The sequence below is a fragment of the Dryas octopetala genome, chromosome 2 (genome assembly GCF_963921425.1).
Source record: "Dryas octopetala chromosome 2, drDryOcto1.1, whole genome shotgun sequence".
Classification (NCBI taxonomy): Eukaryota; Viridiplantae; Streptophyta; class Magnoliopsida; order Rosales; family Rosaceae; genus Dryas; species Dryas octopetala.
In genome coordinates this window covers 1,820,093-1,829,663 of record NC_141367.1, presented here as the reverse complement: position 1 = coordinate 1,829,663, position 9,571 = coordinate 1,820,093, and the positions used below count along the sequence as shown (strand labels likewise).

Sequence of the window (9,571 nt, the reverse complement as noted above, 5' to 3'; positions counted from 1 at the left end):
GGACTTCTTCTGGAAGTAACTTCATCCTTTCCTTTGCAAGTTTTGTTTTGAAGAAACGATTGGTAGAAATCTTTTCTATATTTTGTAAAGAAAAATTAATTTTTGGCTCATTAGCCGGCCGGCCTGTTGACTATTACTGGCCTTATTAGGCTCTTGTATATTAAGTTCCTCAAACTAAGTAGATCAGCTAGTTCTATGGTTTTACTAACCTCTTGAGAAGGCCGCACTAAACTACCTTTAATGGCTCAATAGCCATTTCTTTAGTTTGCTCAAAACAGTTAGTATTGTTCATGCTATGTTTAAACTTCAACACATGCATGAAACTGTCTCAAAATTTCTTTGTGGCTATTATTTAAGCCAAAAACGTTAGTTTGCAGAATTGATAACTGGTTTTGCAATTGGTTTATAAAAAAGTTCTTCTGCAACATGTACGTGCTACTTGTCCAATTAAGCTTATTATTGTTTACTTTGTATTTTAGGATTATTGTGTAACTTGTCCTCCAAGTAGTTTTCTTGTGTCATGCTATAGGGTAACCTTGTACTTTCTATATATACCTTGTACATGCTGATTATTCGATCAATTAATGAAACACAATTAATACACAATAGCCCAAATTAGTTTCCAAATTGTGGGATTGACTTGATGGGAATTATAGTTATAAATAGAATAGGGAATTTGTCCCAGAGAATGTTTCAAATAGTAACAAGTTTTCACATTGATTCTTGACTTTACAATAGGCCACACAAGCCCATCTTGCTGATCTCTTGTAGAAATAGGGACTTCCTCTATAGCCTTAGATTAAAACTCAGTGAGATAGAATGATGCCTTTAGAAGCTCCGAGGTTCTAGAGTCTCACTTGATCAACTCAAAGACATTCCTAGGAATATCAGAAGCACCTAGGATAGTTGTAGAACCTGGGGTCCAGACATCCCTCCGGCCATAATCAATATATAGTTGCAATATAATTGCAATATTACATTAAGAGTACTTCTAACAAATTTTAACAGATCGATATTCATCTTCCCCTTCTCACACACCCTAATCCTAACCTTGAAAAAGGAAAACAAAAGAAATTAAGCTGCCATGGGTGACAGCACTGCACCTCTACAGTTAGCTCATTACACCTACGTACTGATTTATTGAATAGACCATCTCCGTGAATATTTTTCTTTTGATGAGCTTCAACTTCCTATATTAGAAATATGATTTTTCTTGAATCTTTTGTTCTCAGGGGTTCTAATTATGTACAAGTCGTATAGATGAGTTGCCATGGAAGATAGATCTTCATGGCTGCCGCCATCGCAACCTTGAGTTTAGGTTTTCCTTTTTTAAAATAAAATTTAAATGTGTACTTGTTTGTAATTTCATTTAAAGGGGTAGAAAAATAGGATTGGTAGATGAGAATAGTACGTGCCACTCAAAATTAAAAAAATAATAATAATAAAATAAAATAAAAAACACTTAGCTTCATCCCACCCACCCAGCAGTCACCACCCAACGCCCCTATCAAGTATCAAGCTACCACCACCCAGGCCTCCTATGATACCACTGCCGGTTCTCGCACCTTCGGCGGTCCCACCCACCCCACCTCCCTCTCTCTCTCTCTCTCTCTCTCTCTCTCTCTCGTCGGGTGGCCCAGACTTTGTTTTTGTTTTTCTAATTTTTTTTTTCATTAAGGGTATAATAGGTAGTTTGAGGAAAAAATTGAATAGAGTGGTCAACAAAGTGATTTAGAGTAGTCAGAATAGCAGTACTCTAAGGCCTTGTTTGGTGCATAGGATATAATTGTATAAGATAAATAACTAAATTCATGTGTATTCAAGAAAAAAATTCTAACTTGAAGGAATAAGATTGATGTATTAAGATTGACTAATCATAAGGAGAGACTTATCATTTCCAATCCCCCCCAAAATGGTGGGATTAAATAATCCATGTTCTTCTCATCTTCTCATCTTCTTCCCATCTTCTTTCTTCAAGTTAGAAGATATTCTCCATGTTATTCCTTAAATACATATGAATTTAGTTATTTATCCTATACAATCATATCCTATGGACCAAACGAGGCCTAATTGTAATTCTTTTCTTTGTTTCTTTGTCAGTTTCGGTTTAACGTACCTCTCATAGTCGTTACCTCGGTAAAGTAATAACTCAGGAAGAGTCAAATTTTGGTATTATACTAATGGACCTTCATTAAGTAAATTCAATAAAAGCACTATATTGTCTCATCATTTGCAAAATAATAATGATACACTTACCACATTTTTATACCATCTTACATATCATTATTTTACTGGACAAAGTTTTTCTTTTTCTTTTTGGATTTTTGTTTTTATTTTTTAGTGTCCAATGTATGACTACCATGTAAGTTATCACATAAGTGGTATGAAATTGTGATATAAAAATGTGGAATGTCTAGCACTACTGTTTGCAAAAAATCCAATCTTATTCATGTCGTTGCTTCGTAATATATAAGGGGAATCTTTGATCTCTCTCTCTCTCTCTCGGTCTCTCTCTCTCTCTCTCTCTCTCTCTCTCTCTCTCTCTCTCTCTCTCTCTCTCTCTCTCTCTCTCTCTCTCTCTCTCTCTCTCTCTCAAGTCTCATCTGAATCTCTTGAGTATAAGGTGATTCTTTTCCTATTTTTACTCTTTTCCTCTTTTTGTTTTAAACTTACTTTGTGGTACTCATCCAAAATAGAAATTTTTTGGGTTCTTAATTCTATTTATTTTAATTTCTTTACTTAATTTTAACTCGTTTCTCTACACTCCCTTATTTACCACTTGGGTGCAGATTAAGATCAAGTGTTTAATTTTAGTAGTCTTCTTATATGCTTCTATATATTGATATCAATGATCGATATGTTAAGTTTATGGCTGTATTTCTGGATGTCATTTGTTGTAGATGGAGGATCAACGAAGATGGGAGGAGTTGGACATGGACTGTTTGGCAAATGTGTTTGGAAAAGTTGGTATGGAGTCCCTGCTCTTGGATGTCCCTTTTGTGTGCAAGTCATGGTACAAAGCAACCCCCAACCTTTCATGCTGGAAACATCTCAACTTTCCAGAAATTTGCCAACAACAAATTTGCTTGAACTTGCCACTTGTGATTGATACTTTTTCTCCAGTGACTCCCATAGATCTTTGGCTGTCTTATATGGTGAATAAACATCATATAGTGTGTCATCCAATCCATTAAGAATATAATTCCTGCATAAGAATTCTGAGTGAGTCCATGCATCAATTGCGCGCATTTAAGGTTTCTTGAGGAATTAATTGGATCAACATCACTCTTAGGAGCATCTTCCTTGATCACATGTGCCAAATTCAACGTTGTCAGATAGAACAACATCTTCTGTTGCCAACGCTTGAAGTCCACTCCTTTGAACTTCTCTAGTTTCTCAACATGAGTCTTGACGCCATTAGTCACAGCATTCACAGTATTCATTGATTTATCCATAAAATTCTGTCTTAAAGATTGTTGAAATCAATCAGTGAAACAATAAAGTAGAGAACAATAAGGAATATATATTAGCAGTATATATGCACTAATTTAAGAAAAAAATACCAACAGTAAACAAATAAATTAATAAACTAAATACCGACTTGAATCACAGATAGAGGCTAGCAGATTGCTATGTCCTTTAAGACAGAATTTCGCCTCTTCTCAGTGCTTGTAGTTCTTGCAGGCATCTGAGCCTTGAATTCTGACGAATTTACTTTGTGTTTCTCTCAGGAATAAAAGGATGATACGTTCTTGAAAAAAACTGATAGTTTGACATCTTTCTCAAGTCTGTTTTTATAGAGTTTCCTAGTTTTTGGAAAAACCAAACAGTTACAACTGCTCAAGAGTTTTAAACTGGTGTTTGAACAGACATAACTGTTCAACTCATTTTTATTTTAAAACAAAAATCATTTAACTGTCAAAGATAATTTTATTTCACATACAAACTCCAACAACCCCTTCTATGATATATTTATTTTAAATATCGACTTCATAAGAACCACTTTTCCGTCACTGCTTTTACAAAGTTTGTGGTCAATCGTAGCTGTGGAAATGCTATTTCTATCAAGCTTCCGGGTTGTTGTTCAGTAGAAGCGTTTGAATATGTTGCAAATAAGTTTTTCTTAAGCTAACTACGTAAATGTTAATTTTTACTGAAATTTTATGCTTTTTTTTATCTTTTATTGAAATCCTATTTTTAAAATGTACACTGTCTACTCATAATTATAAAACAAAGTTCTAAAATGTCTCAATATTTACAAAATCCGCACTAATCTTATCTACCCAAAACAACCGATCACATATATGCACAAACATCAGCAGAAGCGTTTGCATATGTTGTATATATGTACGATTCTGCTTTAAGTGATGATTTTCTATATGTGGATATCTTCCCGACCACAAAAATTAATTTGGTACAAGGCCTGTACGTAATTTTTATAATTGTTGAAGCTTTTCTTTATGATCTTAATACTAATTTGGGACCATAATTTTATATGGGTACGCTTTTCTTCTAATTTGAAGCATTTATTCATTTTGTTTGTTAATGTAAGCACCAGAAACATTGTCATTGATATATATATTATACTATATATATCCATGGTTTGCAGGTGTCCTGGCATTGTGACTTTGGGTTTACCCTGTTTTTTATTGTTGGATAAAGTCATGAATGCAGAACTAATTGGCAAGTGGGATAATTTTAAGATGTTGTCGTTGGGTTGTAGCGATAATTTGGAGAAAATTCTGGCAGTAGTCAGCACGCACTGCAAGAATTTTTGTCGTCTAACGGTGGCCTATGCCTATATCGGTAAAGATGAGGCATTGGCAATTGTCTACTTGGTGCCCAAGATTGTGTTTTTAAGCTTGAGAGGAGCAACAATTGATAGGGATAGTCTTTTCATTTTACTGCAGGGCTGCAAGAATCTTGTAGTTTTGGATGTGAGAGATTGTGTAGGTTTTGATGAGGCTGATGAGGAGATATCTCAGCTTGCTTCAGACATCAATAAGTTTATGTGTGAGGGTTCTAAAGACCATCTAGAACGTTTCTCTGATCTTCCTTCTCTTGAAGATTTGTCTTCATTGATTATAGATTGTCAAAATCGTAGATTATTCTACGAGGTTGATGAGGAATGGAGGTTGGAATTTTCAGTTTGATGATGAAGTTAATGTGGTTCTACAAGTTCCACTATTTGTTAATTAGTATTACATGTGGATGTTCTTATATTTTTTGCTTTCATTATATATATATATATATATACACAAAAATACTCTAGAACTAACTAGTTAGTAAGATAATACAATATTAACCACCATTTTGGGTCCACTACACAATATAATCTCATAATCTAAACCATTCATATTTTAGGTCTCTATTCAAAGATTAACCTTACAAAAAATCAACTAAATCATAAATCATTTAGTCATTCGATTATCATTACAATCATTTCATGTTTTATTGAAAAACTTGTGTTCGTCCATTTACATGAGCACAATTAGCTTACTAATAATTGGCTAAACGATTTCCGATTTTGTTACTTTTTTCTAAGGATGATCTTTGAATAAAAGCCTAAAAAATAAAAGATTCAGATCATAAGATTATATTGTGTAGTGGGCTAAAAATGATGGTTAGTGTTGTATTATCTTACTAACTCTCATTTTTAGCCCACTACACAATATAATTCATGATCCAAACCGTGTATTTTTTAGATTCTCATTCAAAGATTATCTTTGCAAAAACTCAACAAAATCAAAAATCGTTTAGTCAACTATTAGCAAGCTAATTGTGCTCATGTAAATGGACGAACACAAGTTTTTCAATAAAACATGAAATGATTGTAATGATAATCAAATGGTTAAATAATTTCTGATTTGTTAGTTCTAGAGCATTTATATATATATATATAGATATTTGCTTAGTTGAGCTCTTTTCAGTTTTTATATATTGATGTTTTGTACTTATGTGACTTTTATTTTGGGAAACCAACTTGCACATGCATAGGAGGAGGTGCCAAGTTCGAAACGTGTAGTTTGTTACAGATCTAGTGTAACACCCCAAATCCTCGGGCTGGAAGATTCGAATGCGTTACAACGCCACATTGATCATTTTGCCCTAGATGAAATTACCAAGTTTGACAACTCGCATCTAGAACCAAACAATCAATGTAAGACTGAATTTAAAAAAAAAATATACCGGGTTGGATCAGAATGCAAACTACGCAGTGGAATAAATCAATTAAATACTTTGATTAGAAACCAACCCCCAAGGTTACATAAATAAATAGTAACCTTGTACAACTGTTTCGAATATTAATGAGCTGAAGTAAATACAAAACTCTTTACAAATAAAAGAGAAAACCACTTCTGGATTACCAATTGTCACATCTCTTCTACGCTGCTTTCTCAGTCTTACTTAACCTGCAAAACCAACCGCTGCACCGTTGAATGGTACACCGGCCGGGTTAAAGAACAAACCCAATAAGCTATAAAGCTCGTATGGGTGAACCAACCCATAAGCAAACATAAACAAATAACATTTAGCAGTACGGTATATAAAAATACCCTGCAACACTAATTATGGAATTTAACATCAAGATTATCACACACACAAATAGTGGCAACAACCATCAAAATTCAGCATGAAATAATATCAAAGCTGAATAAACAACCACATTTAAATAGTGGTAAAACATCACCATCATTATCAACAATAAACACGTAATGACATCTCAAGCTCATTACAAATCACGCATACACCATACCGTTTAATAGTTAATCGATAATTTAACTATTAGTCAACATCTCATAATCAAATTCACATTTTAATGATTATGATGTCATATGAATTATATGTCATGCACACCAATGCATGCATACCTGGCCTGCAGAAGAGGTAACACATGTATACCTGTACAAATGACAGTGGACCCACGCTAACCGATTATCAAATGTATCAACTACCTCCCTGTCAGTGAAAACTAAACGGGTAGCGAGACGTCCAAACCATTTTATCCTCAGATCAAAACAACCTAGCTTACTCTTAAAAATAGTAACCACACAGTTGTATATATTACAACAACCGTCCCTGGAGAGCCACAGCTCGCTAAGTAAACCTCATCAGTGGATTTAGGGGATCGAACCCAAGGTCATCACTATGTGACCCTTCATCTCAAGTTAGTGGTCCAAACATTTCAACATCATTAGTATAATCAATATATTAATAATGATTGATATGTTCAATGTCATGCCAACTTTTAATGCACTCTAAGTAGCATATCCAATAATCATCTACATAATCAATTTATTAATTATTGATTCATGCTCATTCATTATGCAATATAGGCAACAAACCATTTAATCATCAACATAAAGTACTCTCAAATAAATCATATATCAATTTAGATCTCTGCCTACCTGGCCCAATCTTTGTGTCTCGACTCAAACGACTCAATAAAGACACAAATAAACAATAGTTCTCTAACAGACATTAATCATCTTTACCAAGTAACTATTTAGTCAAATTATGATATCCAATTATGAGATATAGTAGGGTCTCACACACCCAACAACAAAAGTTTAAGTGAAGTCTCTAGAATGTGCCCTAACTCATTTTAATTCACTAACAAATATACGACTTGTAAACCAACAAGTCAAATGCCAAAATAATGGCCAATATCAATTCATATAGAAAATAGCTCAAAATGAGTATTATTGGAAACTAGTCATGCCATCACCAATCCGCTCTATTAGCAAAGCGAATTGGCAACTAATGTGCCTCACACCCATTTCGGGTATCATTCTAATTAATTGAATACATATGATTCACCTTTTAATCATAATACAATTTATCATGTAACTTGTTTAATAAGTCAAATTCCGACCAAAACGGTCAATTATGCATTTATTACTTAACTCAGTAAATAAATCATCTTCGGCAGTTAAGCATGCATACTATTCATCTTTGGTACTAAATTATACCCATATAACAATCCATAAACATGATGCACAACCTAGCATCTCAGGAAGGCATACAATCAAAGTATATAATCTTCAAACCAATCTTTATCATCATAATAACCGAATGATTAATTAATCAAATTATGATGTCTGATTATGAAAAGTAGGGCCACACAATAATCAAACAAATTATATGAATTCACTAGAGTATGCCCTAATTCATTTTCATTAGTCAATAACTCACATTTTGTAATCAACCGGTAATTATTAATGTTATTACCCAAACTATTACTTAATTAAATTATGGTTTCCAAATTATGAAAGTAAGGTCACACCACAATCAACTAAAAGATTATGTGAAATCTCTAGAGTATACCCTAATTCATTTTAATTAACAACATTTACTCTACTTGTAAAATAACAAGTAAAATGCCAAATCAATGGCTAACAATAACTCAATCAAATAAATAGCTCAAACGAGCATCACTGGCATCTAGAGGTACTATCATAATCAATAAGGTGTTACCAACAAAATTAAGGTTTCACACACCATCACTAAAATAATAAGTCAAATAAGGTAACTTTACCTTACACAAATAAATAAATAAATCATTCTCACAATTTCACAAATTAAATAACAAAGGGACTAATAACAAAACCACAAGACTAGGATCACAAATCACACACCTGGATTCCGTGCATCCTAAACCACCACGAGTACCTCACCACCTCCGCGGACGAAGGAAAACCAAAACTAAATTAACTCACAAAGAAGAGAGAAAAGAGAGAGAAAACTGAGGGAAAGCTGCGGAAGAGAAATGAGACAAAAGAGAGAAAGCTGGGGGGGTATTTATAGAAAAGCTCATTGAGCCCTCGCCGGCCTGCCGAGCGCTCGGCAAGGCACGCCAATTGCTCGGTGGCTTCACCGAGCCCTCGGTGGCTTCACCGAGCCCTCGGTGGCTTCACCGAGCCCTCGGTGGGATTTTCCACAAAATTCCACCGAGTTCTCCTTTCTTCTCCAGCCTTCGCATGGCTTCCTCCAATGCCACCAGTTGCTGCTGTCACGCTCCAAAACCCGGGTACGTAACAGAGGCACCTATCTTGAGAATACCTGAGACTACAACAACCAATCACTGGTGTTATAATCCCAAATATTCACAAAATAGGTTAAGCCTTTTGGTTTAGTAGAATGGGTTGGATCAGAGTGCTTGAGTTTACAGCGGAAAAATATAGAAATAATTAATTCATAATTGAACCAACCCTCGGAGCTACTATTGTTTAGAGTAATTTCAAAGAAACTGTTTATATAGACTCGATAATTCAAAAGTAGACAACCCAATGACTCAGTGTATATATAGGATATGACCAAGGGTATATACTGACTAAACAGGAACACAGGAGTTGACAAGCTCGAGACCGCACCACCACCCCCTTAATCGAGGCCGTCAAAGTCCACACGCGCAGCACCTAAGAGGGAGAAAAACAACAATGTAGGGGTGAGCATCACATATGTTCATTGCTCCCCCTCATAGAACTCCCTGCTAGGTGTGAAAAATAGTTTGAAATAATTTAAATCAAATGCACAACACAAACCAGTTGTCAAGCTTTGTAAAACTAGT

General features: G+C 34.5%; 1 pseudogene; it reads left to right on the top strand.

The window, feature by feature from the left end:
• Positions 1-2,900: 2,900 nt before the first annotated feature.
• On the top strand, positions 2,901-5,153 carry LOC147292422 (F-box/LRR-repeat protein At3g48880-like; annotated as a pseudogene).
• Positions 5,154-9,571: the final 4,418 nt, after the last annotated feature.